The 9,123-nt window shown below is 38.9% G+C and overlaps 1 pseudogene; it reads left to right on the plus strand.

The window, feature by feature from the left end:
• The first annotated feature begins 390 nt into the window (after positions 1-390).
• On the plus strand, positions 391-881 carry LOC114053957 (annotated as a pseudogene).
• Positions 882-9,123: the final 8,242 nt, after the last annotated feature.

Consider the following 9,123-nt stretch of genomic DNA (forward strand, 5'->3'; position numbering starts at 1 on the left):
TAAAGACCTTTACAAACCTTAAAAGGCTGTATAAATATTAGCTGTTATTATAATTCCATGCAGACACCCAAGAACACAGTCAGAGTTAATAAAGATGGTGTTGTGACATTGTCCAACTAAAACAAAAAATTTATTCTGGAGGTTTCCAAGACTCACATTTGGTTAAGGAAATGTTGCTTTTAGGATCAATAGTTTCTTTTCTTTTTTAAAAAAAGAAATTTTATTGACAGCTTTTGTGTTTAGATCAGCTACATTTGCCACTTTATCCCTTCTCCATCTCTTCTCAAAGAACTATCCTTTGTAGTTAAAAAGAAAAAAAAGGTAAGAAGAAAAAATTTTAGCAACATTAACCAACATGAACAAGATGGTGGGACCAATGGCCAAAAAGCCATGCTGATGAAACTAAAGGATGGACATTTAAACAATTCCTTGCGATCTCCTGTACAAGAAGATGTGTACTTTCCAAGACTGATAGTATCATTCTGTAGGCATGTTAAAGGTGGGATGAGGCTAGGCAAGAAGATCTTAGTGATGGGGATTGTAAACCTTAACTCTGAGGGTTTGGGGATCAGTTTGACATCTGGGGACCCCAAAGACCCTCCTGCAAATTGACCATTGAACTAAAAGCTATATTTATAAGTAAGAAGCTGATCGGAAATTCTTGTATATCTGGAGAAAGAGGTGAAGAACAATCAGCAAGTCTTTATTTTTCTTTCAACCCAAACTAGCCATTTAGGGTGGAAATTCTTTGTGAATGCCCATAATGTAAAATGTTTGTGGATGGACACAAGCATTTTTATTTTTACCATTGAATTGAAACACTGTCCATAATCAACATGATAAAAATCGATGGAGACCTCCAGATCACTAAACTTGGCTGACCTTGGTGCCCAGATCGTCATTCCTGTTCCAAATAGGAGGAAATGCCACCCTCACTTTTCTGGAAGAGCAATCCTAGCAGAATATGTAGACTTAAAATAAACAAAAAAGAGACAGACTCTCCAGTCTCTTCTCTGTGTGCAGTTTAAACCCAAAATGAGGAGTTGAACCATGGTTTACCTTCATGAAGAAAGCTTTTGGGTAACAGACACTGAGCTGTTGCCCTGAAGCCAAGTAATCCATTTATGCTGGGTGTTGTTCCTATCAAACTAGAATAGATTTGGGGTCATTTATGGTTTGGGGCTTAATTGGCAGCAGTGTGTTCATTTTTCCTTTGTAGGAGGAGGTCTGCAAACAAAAGTGCTAATAATAATAATAATAATAATGTAGACGTGGTATACAAAAAAGTTTTCTTTTGTGCAACTGTTTTTCTGCTTAGGTTCATGTAGCATAACCAATAACATTTTAGTCAGAGTGTTTACATAGAATGTATGCTTTTTACACAGCATAATATTAATACAATTTTTAAAGCTTTCTTGTGGTTTATTTACTTATGCTCAGTGTATGTATTAGAAAAATAAGCAATGTTATTGAGAACAATGAGTCATGAAGTTTTGAATGTACAAATGACTTAGGTCTAGGAAATAAAGTAAATACCATTTTGGAAGCACATTAAAAAATTAACCAACATATTAGACAAATGTAACGTTATATGCAGTATTCTATACCCCTAGTCCTCTACTTTTGCAAAGAAGCAGGATTTGTCTTCTTAGATGTCTTCTTTGGGACCAAGTATGATTGTTTTGTAATTATTCTTTCCATTTACATTGCTCTAATCATGGTGTATATTGTTTTCTTGGACTTATTTATTTTGCTTTGCTGTTCATGTTAGACTTTCTATGCTTTTCCTTACTCATTATATTCATCATCTCTTAACAGCACAGTGACATTTTGTGGAGGCATTCCTCAATAAATGAGCATCTACTTTGTTTCCTGTTCTTTGATACCACAAAAAAATGGTATAAATAAGTGTTATAAAAGCTATGAGAACTTTTCATTTTGTCATTGACCTTCTTGAGACATAAGCCTAGTAGATTATCTCCAGATCAAAGGATATGGACATTTTCATCACTGTATAATTTCAAAATACTTTCCAGAATGTTTGGACCAATTCGCAGCTCCACCAACAATACATTAATATCGCCCTCCTTCCACAATCCCTCTAATATTGACTAAACTGATTCTTCTAAAATGGCTTTTTCCTAATTTTTGAACACATAAAGCAGGACCATATTCTGAACCAAAAGCTTACAAAACTAATTTTAAATGACAGCATGTTTTCTCCCAATGCAAAAACTTCAGATGAGTTGATTGTTTTACAGATGCTTAAATAACACTTGCAGCTGTGGAGGAGAGATCAGAGAAGACAGATAGTCAATCAGTGCATAAATTGAGTTTATTGGAGAAGAGCCTCAGAGATTTTCTCCCCAACTGTCCACGTTTAGAGCCTGCTCTTGGAGCAGGTTACCTAGTACTATAGGAGCTTTGCTGCGGGGAGAATTAACAGGAAAGTTAGCACTTTGCTGTTTGAGCACCCAGTCACAATTCTTAAATTAGAGAGTTGTTTAGGGTTTATTACTCATTTGGGGGAGTCAACATGACATGGAACTTACAGGTGGAGAAACTAAAATTCCAAACTCAAGGGGCTTATAATATCAAGCTCTCTTATCTAATGTCATCAGCAAAGAAGGGATCAGGTTATAAGCAATAAAGCTGCAAATACCATTGAATTGGGAACCCAGTAGGTCACACAGCTGATAATTACTTTTAAAAAAAAGGCGGGGGGGGGGGGGCTGTTTGAGTTGGTCACTAGAGATAATGATATGTAAATCCTACCTTCTCGCTTTCTCCAGGTACTTAAAATAGCAGTATAGTCCATGGTAACAGAGGGTTTTTTTTTTTTTTTTTTTTTACTATGCCAGATGTATAGCAGCAGAGAAACTAGCCCTGTCTGCACATCTTTTTTCACTGAAAGACTTTGGTCATGCTGACCTTGTATCTTTGGCCATTATTCAGTGATCTGGTCAATGGAATTTGACTATTATAATTTTTTTGTTGCAGGAAAAGAATGATGTCTCCCTTTTTGGTATATATATTTTATTTTCTGTTTTTGTTCTGTGTTTTTGTTTTTGTTATTTACTCTTTGGCAAAGAGAAGCTGTCACTGAATTACCAACTGGTCATATTATTTTAAATGAAAACATAATATCATATAATTCATCCCATGGGGGAATGGCTAAACTTGGTCTCAGTGACCAGACAGTAATAAGAATGGATCATTTCTAGCATTTAAAAAAATTGATTCATTTAGATCCATGTCACATATTGGTCCACTCTGATTCAGGGTAAGACCCCCTAGTTATGGACGATGGCCAGAGAGCCCTGCTGGTCCTCCCTGCCTCTAAGAATGCCCCTCTTCACCAGACACTGTCAATGGTTCTTTGCCCCTCCATCATCAATAGGACTTTGTAATCCATCCACTGAGGGTCATGCAGTAACTCATCAGCTGGTACTCTGCCAGCTGTTTGATAAACAGACCGGATAGTGTCAACGTAAGTGAATGGTTCAGATGCTGGAATGTGAGCTCCATTCTTGTAGGTACTGCCCACAATGCACAATGCTGCTTTTACTCAAAGAGGGCCAATACAAATCGCAATTGAGCACCAGAAGAAACTGATGCTTAAGATAACATTGGTTGCCCTGTCTTGGCATTCCTAACTCTTGCTTGTTATCCTGCAACTCTCAGATCAAAGCCGGGGCATTCACGAGAAGTATAGGAAATATGTGTGATACTGTAAAGATTCTGCCCTTTCCAGTGCTCTAAAGTACAGAAGAAAGGAATCTGTAAATTGCATTGCTGATTAAGTCAGTAATTAGTGCCCAATCTATTTGACTCTCTAACTCTCTCTCTCTCTCTCTCTCTCTCTCTCTCTCTCTCTCTCTCTCTCCTTTTTTCAGAACCAGTTTAAACAAGCTGGGTATTCATTATTGTAAAGACAGCCATGGGGAACATAAAGAGAGTAGAGAGATTCTGTCACATTGGATGGCCTCCTGCCATCTTTTTAGACTTCCCTCCTTTCTCTCCCTTTCTTTGTCTATCAATGGACTTGGTTATATTCTAATGTGGTATACTTCTTACAGCATTTCTTTATATACCAAAATAATAATAGCTCACATTTATGTAGTACTTTAATATTTGCAAAATGTTTTACATACATTACTTAATATGATTCCCACAACAAACCTGTAAGGTAGGTGCTATTACTATCCCCATTTTAAATATGGGGAAACTGAGGCTGAGAGAAAATGATTTTCCCAGGATCACATAATAAGTATCTGATGTGGAACTAGGATCTTGGTCTTTCTGACTCCAGGTCTGGGACTCTATTCATTAGGCCTCACCAGGAAAGAATGAAGGAAGAAAAGAGAGGACAAAGGAGAGAGGGAAATGAGCAGTAAGGAAAGAAAAAGAAGAAACATAATGACCCTCAGTCCTGGGTAGCCTGTTTCTGCTTTCATAACAATGGTGGCAGAAGAGCAAAAAAATGAGGCAGAAGGTACCAAGAGTCAAACAATTTTAGGACTGTCTATAAGTATTCATTTAAGTGCTGGTGCTCTAAATAAGTGAGATTTATCCAATAAACAAAAAGTTGTTGCAATACATTGTATTAGGGGCATTAAATGAAATCAGAATACAAAGAAGATTCAGCTACATGGAGGAGTCAGCTGAATACATTTCTACCTGGAGAAATTTCTATCGGTGAGACATGGGGATGGCCTAATCCTGCATTAAAAGGCAACAAGAAATATTTGGGATGTTTGATCATCTCACCTTGGCAGAACTCATTGCAATTATAAGCAAAAAGACCACCATCAAGATAATTACTGTTTATGCGATCTGTTACAGAGGAAGAAGTGGAGAACTTCCCTGAAGAACTCAGTTATGATTCACCATACAATGTCAACATATACTTGGTGACTCGGTGACTTCAGCGTGAATGGAATATAATAAGAATTTAAAAAGGAAAGAGGCCAGCGCTTAGAAGGCATAATAAGAACAGTAGCTATAAAATATTCCTCTCATAAATTTGGGGGGGGAGGGAGATGGAACTCTCTGATATCCTTGGATTGAGTGGACATAAATTTAGCATACAATAGTAGCAAGGCACCATAGGGAAGACATGGCCAGGCAACTCATAATTCTGGTACTATAGGAACTTTTTCTCTTGGGGAATCCTCATGAAGCTCACTATTAGGCAAAGCATCCTTGTTAGGTAGGTTGTTTAGCTGGACTCCTAGAATCTACTTCTCTTTACAGAGTGACTTTAGATTGCTAAGGAAAGAATAAGGAAGAAACATTTATAGAGTACCTACTATGAGCCAACCACTAAGCTAAGCGCTTTACAAATAGTATCTCATTTAATTCTCACTACAACTTTGTGAGGTAGGTGTTTATCCCTATTTTACAGTTGGGGAAACTGAGGCAGATAGAGGTTAAGTGATTTGCCCAGAGTGGCATAGCTGGATTTGAACTCAGGTCTTGCTGACCCCAGGCTCAGCTCTCTATCCGCTCACCACCTGGCTGCCCTAAAGCTAATCTCTCGTCTTTGCAAAGGTCATACTCCTTAAAGTTACTTCCAGCCCTGAATTTCTACAGCTTTGTCTGTCTGTAATATGAATCTCTAGTCCCTCAACTGTGGCTCAAATGTTCTTTAACTGCTTAGTTAGATGTCTCTGCCTTCTCTAAGCAATGAGCATTGCCTCAGACAAACTGAGACCTGTTAAAGACTGTAGCTTTAAAAGGCCATGGTTTCCCACTGCATCTGGGGCCATCTTGTGTTGTCCTGATCTATATCTGGCCGCTGGACCCAGATGGCTCTAGAGGAGAAAGTGAGACTGGTGACTTTGCACAGCTCTCCCTCATTTAAATCCAATTCACTTGCAAATCAAGACATCAGGTTTCTGAAGTCATTGGTCCTCTTCAAGAACGAAGGACAAACAAGTTCTACTGCTGGATACCATTATCAATGGAGGTATGGGGGGTGGGGGAGGAAGAAGGTCTTCTTCTTCCCTCTCTAGAGGTGAAGAGAAGGGTTTTCTGCTGGCCCCTGCCTAGATCGCCTTCAACTGCTAATTGATAAATTGTGTCTTAATAAAACAAATTCAAAAGATTGTTTTTTAATCTCCGAAAACTTGAGCAAAAACTCCGACAAAATTATGACTGTGCTTTACACATATCTGTGCATTTTTTATTATTTACCATTTGTTAAAAGTAGATTGTGTGCTTTAGCATGTTAGTAATACTGAGGTCCATTCTATTTAACTGGAATTCTGTTGCCATGTAACAGTTTTCATCTAGGTAATTTTAGTTAGTTTGCACAGTTTTTTTATTCTTCCTTCGCTCTGCACTATTTCAAATGAGTCTTTTCTTGTTTCTTTGAATTCTTCATGTTTGTCCTTCTTTAAGGACAAGAAGGAGTCTGGACCTGTGATTTCATTGAACAAGCCTCGTACCGCAGATCCATTTCTTTGATTCACTTCTTAGCCATGGAGAATCGTTGAGAGGTGTAAGAGGGTGAGTTGCTAGCCCAGGATCTCACATAACCAGGATTTGCTGCTTCTGAGGCAGCTTTCTCTCTTGTCAATCTTTACTGCATATAAATAATATTCCATTACCTTCGTATGCCACCATTTGGTCAGCTTCTCTCTAATCATTGGTCACATACTTTGTTTCCAACTTTTTGCAAAAACGACTGGAGCTGCTGCAAGTATTTTTGTGTACATAGGTCTTTTCTGGCTGTCAGAAATGCCTTTTGATGGGGCAGCTAGGTGACCAAGTGGATAGAACTTCAGCCTTGGAGTCAGGAGGACCTGAGTTCAAATCTGACCTCAGACACTTGACACTTAATTAGCTTTGCGACCCTGGGCAAGTCACTTAACCCTGATTGCCTCGAATGGGGGGAAAAAAGCCTTTTGTTCTTCAGTCCTTTCAGTCCCCTCTGACTCTTCATGACCCCATTTTTGGGGTCTTCTTGCCAAAGATACTGGAGTGCTTTGCCATTTCCTTCTCCAGCTCATTTTATAGATGAGGAAACTGAGACAAACAGGGTTAAGTGACTTGACCAGGGTCACGCAGCTCGTAAGTGTCTGAGGCCAGACCTGAACTCAGAAAGATGAATCTTCTTGACTCCACTCCCAGGACTCTATCTATTCTACCATCATCAAAGCCTATTTAGAACATAAATCTAAAAACAGAATCACTAACTGTACATGTTCATAATGGGTTTTGTTTTTCTTTAGGTCTCAATGCCATGATAAGGAAAGGAAGGAGCTGTGTGACCCTGGGCGGGTCACTTAACCCTGATTGCCTCACTAAAAAGCAGAAAAAAAAAAAAAGGAAAGGAAGGAGTTGGTATGGGCAAGTAAGAAGGTGGATTTTTGATGATTAAAAAAATGTATAATTTTAAAAACAAAAAATGGAATAATTGGGTCAAAGGTTATGAACATTTTGTCAGTTTCCACATTTCCATCTTGTTTTCCAAAATAGTGTAACAGTAAATGAGTATGTCTGTTTTGCTATCATACCACCAATACTGAATTTTTTCATCTCTTATCAACTATACCAATTTGGTAGCTATTAAGTGATATCCAAGAGTTGTTTTAATTTCCATTTCTTTAATTGTTGGCCATTTTGAACTTTTTTTTTCAAACGGGGGTTTTTCATTTCTCTAGGTTACCTCCTCTCTTCACCATTACTTCACCAGTTTCCAGCAATACTAACTTTCAGTAAGACAATAGTACAAAATTCCAGTATCCTGCTTCTACAAAGAGTGCTGTTATGAATGTTCTGGTGTATACTGAAACTTCTCATCTGTGTTCAGCTCATTTGAAATATATACCCAGAGTAGGATCATCGGGCCAAAGGGTGAAGAGAGAAACAAATGTTTATTAAGCTTTGTGCCGGGCACTGTGCTAAGTATTTTACAAATACCATCTCATTTGGTCCTCACAACAACCACCCAAGGTAGGTGCTATTGTTATCCCCATTTTACAATTGAGGAACCTGAGGCAGATAGAGTAAAGTGACTCACCCAGGGTCACATAGCTAGTAAGCTCTAAGGTAGGATTTGAACTCAGATCTTCCTGACTTGCACTCTATCCACTGCAACAGCTGGCTGCCTCTAGGCAATTTGGTCACTTTCCTTGTATAATTGCAAATTGTTATGCAGAACCTGGGAAGATTTAAATGAACTGATACAAAGGGAAAGAAGTAGAACCAACAGAACAGTATTCCAAATGACTACAATAATATAAATGAAAAGATTCCCCCCCACCAAAAAAAGTTAACTATAATCACTGAAAAGTCAATGTCAGTCCCAGAGAACAAATAATAAAACCTAATTCCTCCATGCCCCTGCCCAACCCAAACCCCTGCCAGAAAGATGGGGAATGTTATGGCAGAGGGGTACTCTAGTCACCTTCCTGACATGCACCCTTACAATTTTTACCTCTGTTTCTGAAGGACCAGAATTTAAGACTACCTCAGAAGACCAATCAAATTTTTGCATCGATTGATATGCCAAGTCCTTCTAGCTCCTCTCTTGGGGTCCCACAATCCATGAGAATTCACCATATTTAAGTGCTCTCAGTCTTGCCATGAGACACTCTAGCCATTTTCTTGTATACTCATCCCTTCCTCACTTTCTACCTCTTGTTCTGGGAACAGTGTAATGGGAGAATTGGCCGATAAGCATGCTTAGATTTGCCCTTTCTAGTGGGATATACAGAGAATACATGATAATCCGTGCCTGGTTCCAATCCAGTACATGGAGGCTGGTTAGGGACTGGAGGGTTGGTACTGCATGAGGACAAGGATTCTTCAGTCCTCAGAAGGACTGATGGCTGAAGAGGCCAATGGATGAGGAAGGTCAGCTAGACCGGCTCCTTGGATGATGTGGTGTTTTCACTGATGGATCAAGCCAGAACGAAGTTCACATGCAAAAGGATTGATACCATAAAGAGAGCCCCTTTTTTTCTAGTATTGTATGAGGTAAGAGCTGCTGGGGGGTGGGGTGGGGATAAGTTTAGGAGATAGATGGGGAGCTGGTCACTTTTTAATCTACATGGCCTCCAGGTATTCACGTGGCTCTAAATGCAGTGGTGCCTCTCTTTTGTTTTCTCTGGG

This window comes from Vombatus ursinus, unplaced genomic scaffold (assembly GCF_900497805.2).
Source record: "Vombatus ursinus unplaced genomic scaffold, bare-nosed wombat genome assembly UNPS02014812.1, whole genome shotgun sequence".
NCBI lineage: Eukaryota > Metazoa > Chordata > Mammalia > Diprotodontia > Vombatidae > Vombatus > Vombatus ursinus.